Below are 19338 nucleotides of genomic sequence, written 5' to 3' on the forward strand. Positions count from 1 at the left end.
AGAATGTGGCACAGGAATAAGTCAAAGGGAATGTAATATTTATTTCTAATTATCTTTTAAATCTCTGAACTAATATTTCCTGTGTAAATTTTATCTGAACAATGAATAAATATTCACTTTTGTTCATTGAATTAGTAACTCGATTAAGAACACTGGAGACTAACAATATTTGCAGCATATTGAGAACAGTAGTCAAAAATATAAAATGATTTCCCTAGAAGAATATTGAATTTTCTATAGATAAGATTTTTATTGTTGAGTTATTGATGTATATGACTGAATTAATTAGCCTCTGTGTGTATGTTCAACTTTCTGATTTGATCTTCCAAAATACTGCTTAGATTGGGTCATTGGTTAAACTGTCTATTGTAGGAAGCAGTAGTAATTCGTATTGGTATCCAATTTTATTGATAATTATTTGGCTAGCCAATAAGAGACTGATCAATTTGCGGTCCTAAACATCAGTGGAAAGATTCAAACAAGCAAGACTAAGTGAATTCAAACTTCACCTCAAGGCACAAGCAAGTGGCTATCAGGACTCCATAGCTAAGTGGATAACGCGATGGCGTTCGAAGCGAACGGTACTGGGTTCTAGTCCCAGAGTGAACATCCAGCTGGCGAGTCCCGAATAGGAGCAAACGCGCGTCCTAGATTCTACTGCTAGCCACTATCCATCTTTGCTTATAATGATTGTTTAAAATAGTTTAGAAATCTCTGTTCAATAAGATGATGTCTAGATCGCTTTAAGATGAATTCATTTCTGATAGGATTGTTCTGTTATAAATTAAAAGAAATCTTGGAGGACAACTCATGGAGTAACCAGTTCAACTGACTGAAACTAGTGTTGTACAGTCATTATGAATTTTATTGCTCACAAAAAATAACTATAGTAATTTGTGTAACCCAAACTTTTAATTGACATATATTTACTTCATCATAATTTCAGTTGTGGACCGATTAACTTAAAAATAATATTTTTGGTCCCAATACTTAGTAATACTACCTTAAGTCGATGAAGGTTTGTCAACTTCTCAACATTGCAAATGGCGTCCTGTCGAATCGTACCATAGATTTTCATAGTCGAACATGAATAATCAGTGCAGTTTTTTTAGGTTTTTCTTGACGAAGAAAAATATATTCTTAGACCGAAATTTGTTTCATAGTAAATAAAGGTTTGTTTAGGTAATTAGCTATTGATGAACAACAATTAAAATAATTTGTCATGTTAATTTATACAATAAAATATTGTCATATGATGTTACATGTGTATATAGATTTATCAGAACAAGTGCCTAATTTATTTTAAAATCAGACCTATTATCATTAATAGTTTTAAATTATGTATAATTTCATTTGTTTTCACTTTATAATAAAATTTTCGTTCATTATTATTCAAACAATTATTACATAAATAGAATTTTGAATATATTATATAACAGATCTTATTCAAGTCAGAAAGTGTGAATGAACAGCATACTAATTAGTAAGATTTCATTTGGTATATAATTGAGCTGGATCATTTTCCAAATGTTGTGTAAACCTCGAAATTAAGTCGCATTAGAAACTAATTTAAACAACCAACTACAAACAATTGAGAAAACTCGGAGAAGAGTTTGATTTTCAGTTAACGCTTCCTTATCAGTGACCATTCGATATCGAACACAAAACTGAAACTACTACTCTATAATCTTCTGACGAGTATAATACACTTAGACCAGCAAAATAAATGAGTGTTTTAGATTTTGCGATATACATACACTCATTATAAGACAATCTATTCACGATTGATTTTGTATATGCACTTACCACAATAGTGTACATTGAATATAAAAGATTGGCTGGTGACGTATTTCTCACAAGTATTTTAGGCTCTTTTGTCGTAATTGATCTAAAAGTTGAGGGAAAGATATAACTTGTGTGGTAATTATGGATATCATTACTGATGTTCGCTCTAGGACTATGGAACTCTAAATAACCCTAATTAACTTATATTGTATACAAACGTCTTTGCTTTCATAATCCATCATCATAAAAAAATTTTATAATTTCGAATCTTTGAGTCCAATTGCTGTGGCAGCTATGTAATTATTCTAGCTTTATTACACTCACAATTACTGCGATCATCACCATTACTAAGTATTTCCTACCTTCTTTATAAGCCTATATATTAAGTTTACATACATCAAGGATAATCTAAAGCGATGTAAATTTCACAATTAAAGTTAAATATGAGTATTCCAAATCGATCAATCATATTATTTAGCAAGTACACTATGTTAATAGTTGCCTATGCGTTGATGAGTATAGTAGAACATTACTACTGACTACTAACACGAAAAATATTTCTACAATAGAAACGCTGCTGCTTTATGGGACAAGAGGATCTTCATTTTCATTTTTTACCCAATTGTTCATAAGATGATCACATTCTTTTTATTTCTATTATGATCTTTCAACTAAGCAACAAAATAATAATGTGAATTATAGTGAATAATTTAAAATAATCGTTTGCATAATTTAAAATGCCGTTACTATGATTTAAATTTACAAGTAATTGAATATTTATTCAATTTTTAAGTACATTTATTTGAGTATTTTTTATGTTATCACTTTGTTTGTACACTTGATGTTGACTGTTATCAACAAAACAGTTAATTCGTTATTAATATCTATGTTGAGGTTGGTAGTGATATTTATTTAGATCTGAATGTATTCAAAATGTTGAATATAATACTCATTAAGACTTATTTTTCTTTGAAGAACCAATGAAGAATAATAGTAGTTTCACATAATTCACGAGTTAATAACCTTTGTAAAGAGCCCATCTATATTAGGGCTTATCTAAATCTATCCACATTAACAGGTTTATCCTTGAGAGTAGGAATATTTAACAGTCGATTAGTCGAGCAATTGTTTCTTAGGCTTAGTTTATTTTTAAAACGTGCTGTTTTCAGTTAAAAGTTTTTTTCCAGGGTTTACATTACCAACTGATGTGTGGGCGAGAATGATAATGATTGGTTGTCTTGATGAGTCAGACATTAGACAGGATGACAGGTGTTATGTATATATATATTTCCCTATCCTTATTATAGATTGACACTTATTGAGACTTATTGACTGACTGTTCTTTGTGTCGGATTTTGGTGTGAAATATATTGACGTTATAGTCAGGCTAATATTGTGTTCTTGATCTGAGTTCTGTTGAAGTCCTGTAGAATAGACACTGGGTGGGAATCTAGTGTAGATATTCGTCTAAGATAAATTAACGTCCCACATACGTGTAAGAAGTAAAAGGACTGTTATAACCAGAACCCCCTAAAGTTATAACCAGCATCCTCTCTCTCTCTCTACGTTTATAACAATTGGCGACGGCATCCTTGCGTTTATAACACCAACATATTATTAAATCAAATGATCGAATCAGTTATTGACAATCTAATATATTTTACTGATATTAGGAAAATACATTAAAATTTTGAAATTTTTACCGAATAAACTGAAAGACAAGTACATATCTGACTTTATTTCAATTAACTCAATTTCATATGACAAGGTATTACTGTCTAGGGATTGCTTGAAACTGTTATATATATATATATATATATATATATATATAATATATATATAACCAAAGTTTATACAGTCTTGCTATAAACTTCATTATATAAACCCAAGTTACAATTTTATTGAGGGGTTATGAATAATGAACTGGAATAATAATAATAGCAATAAAATTTAATGAATTGTAATTCCCTTTTCCTATTGTTAAATAAATAATGTTAAATTAACTGTATCTCCACATTTCATTTAAATACAGTTGATAAACAAAACCTTAGATAAGTATACAATACTGAAAAACAATCTCTACCGAGTATGGACAAATGCAAGTTGATAAATTATTTCATTGATACAAATAAATATAACTATAAGAATATACATATACATATACGATTGATAAATGGACTCATAGTGACACTGATAAAGTTTACATTGAAAGTAAATTTTATCTTTATAGGGTGTTGATATAAAAATGTAATGGTTTCTTACTAAATCATCAATATTTGTCACATTCTTCATAATATCTACAAATAAGAAACAATTGATCGCTGGTATTAGTAGAAGTACAAAATTCAGACAAGTTAGTTCTGAATTAACCGCTTGTTAACTAACTTTTGACAAACGGTCATATTTATATTCAACTGTTCAAGTAAATTAAAAACAACTTTGTAAATATTTTTGTCAATACGATGCTTTGTCAAAACTGCCATTATTTGATGCAGAAATGTATACAAGAAGGAAATATAAATACGAAAAGTAGACTAATGTGGAACAATGTCCAAAAATGGTGTTAATTTTAAGACTGATATCAGTTAGTTATTCAGTTATGTAGTGTTGAAAACTTCTGGTATTTTCAGTATCGTAGTAAGCTTCTAAAACATTAAGGAAGTTTATAATTGTAATTATCACGTTCAATATGTACACATTGTGTTAGCCTCAGAACCTACGAGATTTGAAACTGGAAATGTATAGTTACAGCTTTGCATTGTTGAAGAATCTAAAACCAGTAATAAACAGATGTACAGTGTTTTTTCTGCTGATGTTAACTGACAATTAAAGTTGACTTTAAAAGACCAAATGTCACTCAATTAATTCAGCTTTCAAATTGTTAGCTATTATTATATTTACACTTAGCCATATATTTATTAACAAAATCGTATCATGATAGTTTATTGACTTATTTTATTTATTTAAACGCATAAATATTGGTACAAAGAAGCATCAGATATATATGCGCCGCACAAATCTCATTCGATTTGTGTGAGGGCTGCGATACTGCCCAGGTGCCCAGACTGAAGCAGGTGGTTTTCTTACAGGGGCCACACCTGGAGCCTTTGACCTAAAGGTCTGGTCCACAAGGCAGTGGAGCATCGTGAGGGGATGCAGTTGCATGGTAGCCGGTGACCAACGATTGATTCATACGTCATTTGTCCCCTCAGGATCCTGGAGCACATGTGGACTGTTGGTTTGGAATCAGGGTTTTCCAACTCCCTTAGGTGTACTTCCCATGTCCACCAACCCGGTTAGAGCGCCGGGCATTCGCTTTTCGTCCTCTCAATTTCGTAAACAACACCGGTGTCACGAGAAGGCAGTGAGTAGGACTTCCCTGACAGAGGCTATATACGCGTGGCCACGTAAGAGCATTTCGAAAGGGAGAGCGGACTCTTTTGAGTTTAATTTTTTGCCAGTATTTACTTTTTTTAAAACAACCTGATTTTAAAAATTTATTTTTAGTGTACCGGTAACAGAGTTACAGTTATTCTATATATTCTAAAATGTGGCTTTTATTTGATAATAATTTTAGTCAGTTTATAATTCAATAGTCTAAAGTCAAATGTACGTTTTTTAAAGGAATATTCTGCTAAATTGAAAAACATTAACTAAAAATAGTATCAACGATCTTCGCAAAACATTCAAAGGTAAACATTTTATTTCTGATATATTTTTAAAAAATTGAGTTAATATATCTTTCTACGTTAAACGTTTTAAATATAGATCTCAGTACGACACTGAGTGACTTGAATTTAAATCTCACTGGAAATATCAGTTCTGTTAAGATTTTAGATACATCTTGTCAGGCAGCACAAAATCTAGGTCCACAGTTTTATGTGAAATGTATTGAACCACACGAATTCATAGTACATTACTACTTTTTAGCATATTTGTATTAATTAAAGCAAGTTTTTACGATTTTTAATCATAGATACCAATTATTAGAATTAAATACTCCTTAAAATTTAATTAAGAAAATGGATTTATCAAGATAAGGTAATTTGAAGTTTTTTTCACATTGGAGATCGACGCCAGTCTGTTAACCAATAAAACCCTAGAAAATACTAAACAACTTTTCTTTTGACAATTATACATAGAATTAAAACCTATATACTTCTAATCTTTTAACAGGTTGGACTAAAATTCATTGATCAAGATTTTTGACCATTTTTCTATCATTTAATTCTATAAGTTCCCAAGAAAATTTACTTTTAATAAATAAACAGGGGATATTTGATTTGATTAACTATGGGATTGAAAAACGTACATGTTTATACTATCAGAAAGGAAAATAGTTTTTGTTGGAATTATGGTTGACACGTGAATTTGTGGGTAAAATGTAGCGGGCAAGAGATAACAAATAAGAAGGCTTAAAAGAACTTATCAGATTACAACAACTGGTCAATCCAATAAGTATCTGAATCCAGTAGCTAAGTAGATGACGCGATGGTGTTTGAAGTGAACAGTACTGGTTTTGAGTCCCATAGTAAACATAAACTCTTGAATTCAAATACATCCAGCTGACGAGTCACGAATAGGACAAAACGTGTGTCCTAGATTCTACTCTTAGTCACCGTTCATCTCTGCTTACAACTGGTCAATACAGTCTGGATATATTACCACAAGAACTGTGAGGTAAAATTATTTTGTTGAAGCTTATTATTTTTTACAGAGATGTTCTACAACATTCAACACTTAGATAAATATAAAAACAGAGTTCAGTTACTACCAAAACAATTGGCAGTTTGTTTCGTGGGGACAGATATCTTTTACCTTCATTAATCAAAATCCTTTCAGAAGACATCAAGAAAGGTTTATGTTACTGTGAATCAACTTTTTGAAAAAATCATACTGTTATTCGTTTCTGTTTTGAAAACAGAATGAATGAACATCAAAAAGAAACATAATGTTGTAGAAATATATATTTACTGATTTATTTTACTTCTGAAAGCGGTGTACACTTGATTTTATGTTGCAAACATATGAATAAGGATCAATATAAAACTTTAGTAGTTATTTTCTAGTGATCTGGTTAGTACATTTGTAGGGTGTGTTTATCAAATGGTTATTTTATGACATTTGCATACAATGATATAGAAGACAATCATGTAAGAAGCCATGTTATTTGATATTATGTTGTCCACTAAATCTTATATCATCTTCATTCTAATTTAGTCTTCACTGTCAAAATACCTAGGATTATTTTTATTTGATTCTATTTTTCTACTTTGTAACATAATCACTTCAGCGGTTCACATTTTTCTAACTTAAGCTGGTTACTAATTTCTAATCAACTCCTATATATTTCACGACGATATTTTACCCAATGCGGTGTTGCTCGCTCAAACAACTACTTATAAAGTTGTCTTCGACTTAAATTTATTCTCTTTAAGTAACCTATCAACAGTTGTTTCTCTGTTTTCTCTTTCTACTCCCTCTTCTCTTACCGCTGCTTCTAAAGCTACAAAAGCCAGCCATAATTTGTTCATTAAAAATATCTCTCCGCTAGTTTTCTACTCGTATTAAGTGAAAATGGTCATAGGAATAGTGGAATACCTCTAGATAAATGATCACAAATGAAAAGTAACAGTACAGTGCTGGAGAGTATCTCTGCCGTTTATGCCGTTTTACATTTTTGTGAATATTGTTAGCTATTATTATCTCTACTACTGGATTATTAGAACAATAGTAATATCAGCACCATGTGAACTTAGGAGACTTAGTGCACTATAAGAAGTGTTTCAGAAGATGCTGAATGGAATAGATAAAGATAAAGTGTAAGATGTGCCTAAAGGTGTGTGGTATGTAGCTAGCATTATTAGTTCGGTTAGGAATGAGTTGACTTCAGTGTTCAGAAATGTGAACAGAGTCCCTTTTTCACGTGATGTTCGAAATTCTTCTGTTTTATTACAATAGCTTCCTAACCCTATGGGACTCATTATCTTCCACATGTTGATGAACTGCATCAGACCTCATATAAAATAAAAAAATCTTCAATATGTCTGATTCATAACATTGACTAATTTCATTAAAACTTAAGTAAGTCCTATAATACACTAGATTCTGAAATATAATATTCATGAAGTTCGGATATCTTTTTAGTGAAAAACGTAGCCAGTTTTTCTAACGTCCTGGTTCTGATTAGTTTGAAGTAAAAACTTCTTCTTATATATTGTGCTCTTTAAAAGAGTTTATGCTATATAGTAGTGTCTTCTTGAAGCAAATTATCACAAATGAAAAAAATCACATATAATCAATATGTAAGCACATTCTGCGTGTACACTGTTTCCTTTTTACTTCTAAGGAAATAAGCTTTAAATAAACATGTTTTATAACACATTATGAAAACAAATATATGTTATCTATATGAACACATCAAAAAAATTCATTACCAAAAGGTGTTGATAAACCAAAAATAGAATAATTGACTTTATATCTTATTATCTGTACTTTGTTTTATACATAATAATGAAGTTATGTCAGTCTATAAAAATATTGATTAATTAATATGAATCATAAACCGACATGAAAAGAAAGTGATGAGTAAATTTTCCAGGGAGACTAAAATTACTCTTTGAAAAATAACGTTTTCCTTGTTTATGTGACTCTAATACCAAGTGCAAATTTATGTACTCGAATTTAAAGCACACCATTTATATGAGAGTTAATCATAGCAACCGGAGTTCGAAATCGTGAAGTATCGATTAAAACGTGAATATCTGAGCCACCAAGTTACCACCATCACTCTTAGTATACATACATCTGATAATAGGCGGCTGAAAATAAGCGGAGGGAAACCATAGACATAGGTTTTGTGCTAGTTGATTCTTGTCAGCAAGACACAATCATAATAATAATAATTATTATTGTTGGCTTTATTCAGCATTATATTTTTGGTGCAATATAGAATTCTTAACAAAAGGTGTTTCAACAAATTTCTTTTGCAAAGCAAAAAATAAAGCAAACCGTCGACTGCATACGTATATGAATAAATTATGTAAATGAACTACCTAAAAGTAAATAAAATGTATTTTTAGAGAGATTTGAATCTATACAACATTTTAATGAGAAAAATGTTAAATAATACAAGTTGTCGATCCGGTCAGCTCTAACAATCTGCTCGTCACATCGTACAGTTGCTAGATAAGATATTGTAGAGCTTTTATATCTTTGCTTGCGTGCATGTATCCTGATGTATTGGCATCTCATTCTACGAGAAGATACACAAGAAGAAAAATATGAATGAAGTAGATGGTTATCATCTGAGAAGACAAGACCTAACAAGAATTTGTAAGATGTCTATCCACAACAATAATTAAAATGACCTTAAAAGACTCACCACACACCCTGCTAACTGCTTTCAGCAATCTCCGCAATACGGTAAAGTCTTTTCTGAAAACACGCGGAAGAATAATGAAGATCAGTAAAGAGTGATAAGTAACATGCAAGAACTGACAGATCGTAAAACTAGCAGTGATATCTGCTAGGACGGTAAACCATAAGGTTAGGGAGAAACAATGAATCTCACCAGCATCTACAGCACTGATAGATGCTCGAAAACTCATCCCATCTGGCTCCGAACATAACGAAGAGCGGTGTTAGCTAATGCGCAGGCTAATAAAAAGCCTACGCAATGATCGCGAACAGCAGTGGGTAGTGAAAGCAAGAGAGATGGAAAAGGCAGCGGCAATAGGTAACAGCAGACAACTATTCAGACTAGTTAAAGAAATCGGTATTAGGAACCCAACTATTAGCGAAACTGTCTTGGAAAAAGATGGACGTATCATTCATTCTCAATCCAGGAGATTGGATCGATGGGCAGAACACTTTAGGGATCAGTTCAACTGGTCTTCAGCCACACTTCAGTTTTTCAAGACCCACAGCCGACCTGAATGGCAAGTTAATGTAAGTCCTCCAACTCTTTACGAGGTTGAAAAGCTACGGGAAATCTGAAGCGAGGGAGAGCAGCAGGCTCCGACAAGTTTACCTCTGAGATTTTTAAGGATGGAGGTCCAGTATTAGCAGCGATATTGACTAGGGTCTTAGGTAGAATCTGGGAACTAGACGTAATTCCGTCTGACTGGTCCCAATCACTGATTGTGCCAGTCTATGAGAAAGGACAAAAGTCCTCTTGTGACAATCACAGAAGAATCAGTTTGACTAATATAGTGTCCAAAAAATATTAGCTTCAATAATACTTCGATGCCTAACCAAAGCCCGTGAAGAGCAGACTAGAGAAAACCAGGCTGATTTCCGACCTGGACATGGTTGTATAGACCAGATATTCATACCATGTCAGGTCCTAGAACATAGACACACATTCAGACGCCCCACAATAGTAGTATTTCTCGACCCTAAGAAGGCATTAGACTCCGTTGATCGTGAGGTTCTATGGCAGTGTTTGTCACTGAAAGGAGTACCAAAGAAGTACATTAACCTTATAAAGGCTCTCTACTCGAACACAACTTGTCGAGTTAGAGCTTATGGCGAACCGTCATCAGAATTGATTACCTCGAGTGGTGTTCGTCAGGGCTGTCCACTCTACCCATTCTTGTTTAACTTTGTCGTTGACATACTTTTAGAGATAACACTTTCATCATCTAAATCTCCAGGAGTTGAACTTTTACCGGGAGGCTCACTTGTTGACTTAGAATACGCCGATGATGTAGTTCTACTTGGTGAAAATGCATAGTCTTCTGACCACTATAAGCAACAATGCAGCCATGTTCGGGATGCGATTCTCCCCCTTGAAATGCAAAATGTTACTTCAGGATTGGATTGCATCGACACCTGAACTAATGATAGAGAGTGAAGTAGTTGAGCATGTCGACCGCTTCACTTATCTTGGGAGTCTCATCAGCCCTTGTGTTCTGGTGTGTGACGAGATCACAGCACAAAACAGAAGGCTCGTCTAGCTTTTGCCAACTTGGGTCATTTATGGAGTAGGAGGGATATCTGTCTACCAACCAGAGGATGGATTTACTGCACAACAGTTCGTTCCGCCTACTTTATGGCAGTGAAACATGGTCGGCAAGAGTAGAGGATATTCGTAGGCTACTGATATTAGATCATAGGTGTCTTCGAAGCATTGCTCGTATATCCTGGGACCACCGAGTAAGTAATGTAGTTTTTACGAAACGGGTACTAGGTAAGGATGGCAAATCGATTGATAAGGTAGTGAAACTTTGGAATTACTACTTATCCTCTTACTACCTCTATCCCTATGGGGTTTGGATTGACAATTGTATCTCTGTGTTAATGTGGTAAGGCAACTCGAACTGATGTACGTACGTACGAATTTCTACGTTATGGCTGACTGTCGGAGAGTAAAAGGCATAAGTATAGTTTAGAAATGCGCATTGAAAGTACATCTTACTTTTTTCCAGGCTGAACACTATATTATGATTCGGAACGACATCAGTATCTCAAGTGCTCCTTTGGCGTTGTTGAGGAAACTGATATGAATCGATCTACTTTTTCATCAAAGTTTGAAATGAGAGAAAATGTCAAGTTATTGCTATGGGCCTAAATTTTAGATTCTTATCTCCAGACATTTTCTTAGGCATTGGGATTATCTCTATCTTTCTGCACATTCTCAGCATGAGATTAGCTGAGAAGGATTTGTTAAAAATACTCGTGAATGGATAACAGATAATGTCAGCACACTTCGTAAAAAGAGGATTGGGATTTCATCAGGTCCTAAACATTGGGATGAGTCGCGTGACTGGAGACATTTTTGGACATTGGCTTCAGTGAAAGTTGGGACACAACCAGTCTTCAAACCTGCGAATATAGGAAGTATGACTGACGTGTAGAAGACTTATTTTAGTCACAAATATTCAGCTGGTTATCGTCTCTAATGCATCTCTTACCAGCAAGCTCTTTCAATAGTTTCTACATACGTGAAGTTTTTTTCTAAGGTAGGAATTTCTGAGTAAACATAGAGTTTAGACGTCTAATCTCTCCGTTTATTAGACCATTGAGCTTTCAAACTTCATTGGGGTTTTTCTCCTTGTATATTCCTTCTTTTACCCTCCGTAATCATTCTAATTGTCGAGATCAAAATGGTTTCAGTGCGACAACAATTATCATGACAGAAGTTAAGGTAACAAGTGATAACATAAACGGTGCTTTCAATCAGTCACCTGTAAATAATTCCAGATTTGTCATACGAAACGTGTTTTTCAGATTTTGAATAGTTTCTTCCTAGTAATACCTGTATTTGTCTTTCATTGTCTGATATTAGATTGTACTCTTTCCAAGCTTGCCATAAATGCTAGTTAGAACAAGAATGATACAATGATCAGATCTAGACAGTGCGGCACGTTTATAAGTAATATATACTCCCACATCATTTATGAAAACTGTCTAAATGGACATCCAAGCTAGACGGAAAATCTACTACATTTTTGTAACCTAGTGATAAAAGGAAGCTGCAGTCACATGAATTGAAATCACCACATACAAATGAAAGGGAACAGTTGAAGGCAGTGACAGCAAATTCAATGAATTCATCAACGGAAACAGATAGTGTAGATGATGTTCTGTCTGGAGTCACGTAGATTTTGGTAACATAAGCATTATTATATTCGTTCAAGTACTTTTAATGGCATCATAAAGTTAAACAGTCGATACATTTGTTTGAAAATTTAGAAAATGCAGAAGTAGATCGACACCACTTTATATTTTAGAATGTTGCCATACCTTTTCTTATTGCTTGATCGATCCTGACGACAAATATTAAAATCTTATAGTGATACTGAGCGATCTTCTTGTAACTAATTTAACCAGGATGCTTGAAATGTGAGTACACCACAATAAGTTAAATGTTTGGATCTAGTAGGACTTAAAGATAGACCACCCTGTCGATTAGTGGTCCACAGTAAGAATTTAGCAGTTGAGGAATCGTCAGCTGAATAGGTTATATGATTAATAGACCAGTAGTACGTTAAAATAAACTAAAGAACATAACTTGTTGAAATATACAAATGGTAGGAACAAGTGGAATAGATATTCAAGTAGGCCGCCTTTGATGCTTACTGTCTCCAGATACCGGCTATATTCTTGAAAACATCTATTCCCTGATAACTTCTAACCAAGATTATCCAGTTTTGCAGTCGAAAATGTTTAATACTTACCAGTTTAGGCAACTACTGACATCCTATGTAAAGTGATGTATTTAAATCGATTGCTAATTAGTGGCCAATATCATATTTGTCTGATTAAACCAAATACCTGCAATCAATTAACGTCTAAATATAATACAATTGACGTAGAGTCATTTAAACTAATGATTACACTGGAACTTGATCGACAGAATCTGATCAACATTAAGGGGGACTAAAAAAAGTGACATTGGTCACTAACCAGTAATCAGTCAATCAAAATAGATAATCTTATCGCCTATTGTTCAACTGATGAATATTTTAAAGTTCCATACTTATTATGATTACTATTCACTTGTGGTCTCAAAATGCCTTTTATTTATACTAAGAAGCTAAAGAGTCAACTTGCTTCCTTTAATTATTTACCACCGTTTTCTGTTCTTCGTTTTTAGTTAAACTTTTTTCTTTTTAATTTCTATGTCATTCCATCCTGATATCAAATTCAAAGCGTAAATTTATTACTAGTTTGTAATCTTTTCACTAGCCCACTGTCCTGGGATTTCTATGTTGGTATTCCAACATCTTAATTATCATCAATAAAATTGAATATTCTCATGTTTGATTTAATCGAAATAGTAATAGTAATAACAATAATAGTAGTAATGATACCGATGATTATCTTCTTAGATAAACGATAATTATTTCATTGAGATGTTGACACCTAATTTTCTCTTCGGTAAAACAAAGAACTAGAAAATAAATGTTCCTTGTTTTTTTTCTTATTTTGCTTAGGTCTTGTCATTGTTGTCATTTATATTGTGTTGGTTTTGTTTCCCTCGTCAATATCATTTCATTGTTGTTTGCTAGTTTGATTAATTGGTTGTTTATATCAAATGTACACCTCTCCATTGCAATTTTTTCTGCTTGTTAGGCGTTAATTTAAATTAACAACAACGACAATAACAAAAAACTGTTTATTTCATGTTATGTTTTTTATTGCAATTCATAACTCTTATTTAACAGAGTTAAAAGGATTTTGCGTTGAAAATGAGATGTTTTTCATTTAGCCATACTTCTATAGGTAATATAAAAGATGTACAAGCCGATTATCTATTACATATGACATATATATAATAAGCTGGAAGTCATTTTAAAGAGAAAAATTTAAAAATTTATTGTGCTGCTGGTTATTTATTTTATTATTTATGAAAATAATATTTGAAATAAACTGAGCGATTGAAATCTAAATAATTCCAACGTTTTATCCAGTAAACGTGTCTGGACTTTGAAGAAGTACAGAAACGTTTGCTGGATAAAACGTTGGAATTATTTAGATTCCAATCGCTCAGTTTATTTCAGATATAATTTCCACAACCAATGTCTTCTCTATACTTGGCGCCCAATTTTTGTCAACCTATTCGTTCATTTTTTTATCAGTTCTAGAAATACATACTATGTTTAGGTCAAGATGAATCAAACATTACAGATCATTAATCTAGTTATTCATGGAATCTGTTGGATTTTATGAGATACATCGCAGACTGTTTTAATTTAGACAGTCATTGAAAGTCAAGAAGCAATAAATAAGATTTTCATTCCTATTACTTAAACCACTGGTTAAAGATAACCCTGACCTATTTTACCCATAATACAGTATAATAATACACATCTTATATTTCAGAAAATGATCAGCCAAGGCTGAATGATTCAGTCAATATACTCTGATTTATAATCTGAAATTCATCCTAGAGTATATTTTATTCAGAGGTTTTTGACTTCCTGAACACTGGATTATTTTAACGACTTTCATTATTAATATCAACAGGGCAAAAACCAAGCCATTTTCCAGATCACCATATTTTGTGATTCACTCAGTCCTTTTTTATGACATATACAAAGTAGATTGTAGGATAAAATGAATCCATGGTATTCTGTGGGCTCTAAATTTCTCAATTAGATTAGATGTAGTTGTAGTAATCTGATTTGATGGGAAACATGTACTAAATACTTTAATTTATTGGTTAAAATAACCATAAATATCATCTATAATCATGTAAGTTTAAATTATCAAGTTACAGAATAAGCAATAAGCCTGATAATGGAATCGACCACAAAGAATATGCGCCACTAGTTATTATGAGAGTAGATGAAATAACAAAAAAATAAATTATATCCCGATGTAATTCTAATATATATATATATATATATATATATATATATATATATATATCAGGCATACTGCCGAAATCCCTTAAATAAAAAAGCCAACGTTAATGACACAATCCACTGCATAATAATTGATAATTCTTCGTCAATCACCGGGAAATTGTTTGCAAGAAGAAACAATCAATAGTCATGTAAAACAATAGCTCCGAATGGATTGAAAAGCCTCAAACACAAATAGAATGTCTGATTTCATTGCCTACTATTAAAAACTACTCAATGATTACCATTGTATTTATACACAGTTAAAACACTTTACAGTTAATGTGTTATCATGTCCGTATTTCTTGAGGAAAATAATTCTATTGATTTATAATTATTTACTATAAACACAAATAAACTTGAATTAGTATCATCGATAAATTTTTGGATTGAAACGCCAACTATTACATTTTTAGACAGCTTTATTGATTCGTCTAACATAATTACTAAAATGTCTGATAAAAAATTGATTACCACTTGTTGGCTGGGACATAGTTTTCATACTTATTTAATAAACAATACAATGTAACAAGGTTTTAAGATTATCTTTTCTGAGATTATAATTTTGTTCGGATCTTTAATCAATCTTGGACTTAATAGATCCATAATTTATGGGCGCTTAGTACATAAGTAACAATAATTACTGATAACACTTGTACTATTCTCACTAGATGAAATTACATTGTTTACGTTATACCTTTAGAAAGATTGGATAAGACATATTGCTTGAAAAAGCCGTTAGTAAATTTAAAGTTCATATACCTTCAATAAATGTGTTGAACCACTGCAATTCCCACGACGCGAAGTAAGAACATCAAGACTTGTACAAATGAAGATTTATTAAACCCAAAATATGACGACCCTAATCGAAAATACACTCAGTATATACTGATTGTACACCCATTTCGACTAGTAATTAGAATAAATTAAATCTATGAAAAATACTCAAGTTGTAACAAGTCACATGATGCATATCATGTTGAGCATAGTTCATGTTAATTTAACACAAGGAATATTGTATCTTGAATAAACATCAGACTCTAATACGTTAATGTTATAACGAATAAAATATCACACTGAAAAACAAAACAAATACAACACTGAGTAATCACCATATTGAATTAAAGAAAACAGAAGTAATGTTGAGCGGAAATCACAATGAATCGAAATTTCATTTGGACTTTTTATCTCGTCTTACCAACTAGGAAGTATTTTCTTTCTTATTTTGATACCATAATCTGATATTTTTAGTTTTGGTAGTGGAAAGAGTTAATTTCGTCTTTAGATTAAAATTTGTAATCAGTTCTAGTGTTGTTTTACAATTTATAAAGGCTTTGACAGAGTATATTCATGATCACCTAGAGCACTAATAGTCTCTATGATACAGAAATCCGCGAAAGAACAACTATCTTTTTCTCATTTTCACTTCTATCGTTATTTCATGGTAATTTCTTTTATATACTGATACCATTCATATCTTTGTTTGATCACTTCATTCTACTTTTAATCTATCCTCATAATAATAAGCATTTTCTGTTAGGATAAGCAATATTTAGGTGTATGTATTATATATTCCGATCAGTTAAACCGATTAATTTCGACTTGAATTATGTAACATAATTTAAAAGGTGTTGCTATTTACATATTTTGTGAATTGATGAAACTATATTTTTGATCTTAAAGACAGACCACTGTCCTTTAAAATAACATGTTTATATATATATATATATTTATATATATATATAAACCAAATTTTTATAATTGTGGTGGAATGTCATTGATGGTAATAGTTCGTAGAAATATCTCTTTATCAAAACCCAAAAAGGGATGTATTCTCCTTTGTCGGATTCTCAACATTCAAATTTTATCAAAATCAATAAGTGTTCTAAAGATTACTTATTTATTCTATTTATTTAGTATTATATTTTGTCAATTATATAATTTTATGAACTTCTTTAATTGATTTCACTGATACCCACTGATTAGTGAATTTATTATTACCTGTATTACTATTAGTCATTTAAGTTTATTGTCATCAAAAAATCTAAAGATAAACTGTTATTGAAACTTCACTTTATGGAGTTTCTTTTTGTCATCATTATAACTATTTACACAGGTACTCAGCTCTAGTAGACCTGTATATTTATTCGTTTACTTATACATATATCTATATAATGAAAAAATCAAATATATAGGACAAATAAATCAAAAAATTCACAAGTAATTTTATTAAATCTAAAGCTTTTTTCTACCCTAGAGATAAGTTATGTAAAAAAACTTTGTACTAAAAATAGACTTTTGTTGAATCAATTGTATTTTTCTCAGTGAACGAGCACAGAGATCTTGAGTGTCCTGGAAATTTTTATATGGACTTTGGACTAGTAGTACTACTTCAAACTTTCAGAGTTATTCCTGTATCAAGAATCCAAATTGTTTATTAATTAATATAATTAGTATGAAAATATTTTATTAGATGTGTGTATGAGGTTTGGACATAAACATTGTATTTAATTATCTGTATATTGAAACAGTAACAATATGAGTCACGTATAGACTGAATATTAATGCGAATTGTTGTTATATGTCTGAAGTTTTTGCAAATTAGAAATTAGTAACTGTAACTTCTCAACACGTCAACGGTCAACACTCTTTTGAATGTAGACTCGGTTGAAGTACTGTAAATGTGCCAACGAAACTTCAGTTTCTCTTCAAATTATAATTTTTTCATTGTTAACCAGACTGTAACTGAGACATTTAAATACCAGTTGTCGGGTAAGAAATTATGGAGGATTCATATGAATTGATTAAGTAGAGATGCACCTGTCAAGGCCGTCTATTTAATACAACCTCACTATAGATATGATCTTAAAAATAAGACTGACAAGAACAAGAGCCCTCCAGATTCCTTGAATAACAAATAAGAATGTTCGAGGATGAGATCCTTCTCCTTTAAATCCTAAATGTTGCTTCAAGATTGCTATTTATTAACGTATAGGTTAACCATAGGAAGCAAGGTTGTTGAATACTTAGACAATCAAAATATTTTTTATGTTCCATCCACTCTCAAGCTTTAGCTTATAGAACACTGTCATAAGTATCAAATTCTCGTTTGTCTACAGCTTATATTCATTTTCTCTATTCGTGACATTACTATATTCACCAAATCCTTTTGCTTCAAATATTATTAATTTCATCTAACTTTGCAGATATGATTCGACAATTTTATCAGATGTATGTTTGTGTCAAGTTCTACGTGATTTATGAATGGCTATGACTGTTTCGTCTCACAGTATCACAAACAGTGTATACTTTAGTATCTGCACTTCATTATAACGCTTACAAAGTTATATTTTGTTGTTCAACTCAAATGTACTAATCTAAGAGAATGAAGTAGCGTTTGGGCTATTATTATTTAGAGTGCATACAAATAAACCTATTATCTATTCTGATGTAATAATCCATGATGTATCATACACTGTTCAGTATTTGAATTGAACCGTATTCTAACTGATGATATACATGAATAGACTGACTAATTACCATGAATTACTTAAGTTTTATCATAGTGAATTTCATTTAAATTCAGGCATCAATATTATGGTTACTTTTTTGTTTCTGTATTCTAACAAGTACATCTTTATTTATAATAAGACTTTATTCTATTTTTGTTTATACTTTTTTCCTGCTAGAAAGTACATCTAGTCTTAATAATCCAAATAAAATTAGCTCACGAATACTTGAAGATGCCGCATTAAAATTATGGTCAAATTTGAATTTGGATAGAATAAATTTCAATAACGAATTGTTAAACTTAAGTGCAAAGTTAAGAGAAAATATTGCTATTAATTTAAATCATCAACATCAAAATCATCATCATTGTAACGATGACAGTGACAATGATAGTAACAGTAATAAGTTAGCACAGATTTTATCTCTGTCTAACTTCAAAATAAATCCATCACTGCCATCATCATGTTCCCAATCAACATCATCATCTTATATAATACATGATAATACGAACAATAATAGCAATAATACTATCACTACTATAAGTACTAATAATGAAATTCCATTATCGCTAACCAATTATTCAACTGTATCACAAATTGCTCAGTTTGCATCGGCTGCTAACCTTTTCAATTCTACTGGAATTGATCTACATTGTCCAACTAATTTTTATGCAATTCAAAATAATAAA

At 31.6% G+C, this 19338-nt stretch overlaps 1 non-coding gene across 1 annotated transcript; it reads left to right on the forward strand.

Annotated features, from left to right (window-relative positions):
* The first annotated feature begins 536 nt into the window (after positions 1–536).
* On the forward strand, positions 537–608 carry Smp_tRNA_02100_Pseudo_TCG.1.1. The gene has a single exon. It is a non-coding gene (tRNA).
* The last annotated feature ends 18730 nt before the right edge of the window (positions 609–19338 follow it).

Source organism: Schistosoma mansoni, chromosome 1 (genome assembly GCF_000237925.1).
Source record: "Schistosoma mansoni strain Puerto Rico chromosome 1, complete genome".
NCBI lineage: Eukaryota > Metazoa > Platyhelminthes > Trematoda > Strigeidida > Schistosomatidae > Schistosoma > Schistosoma mansoni.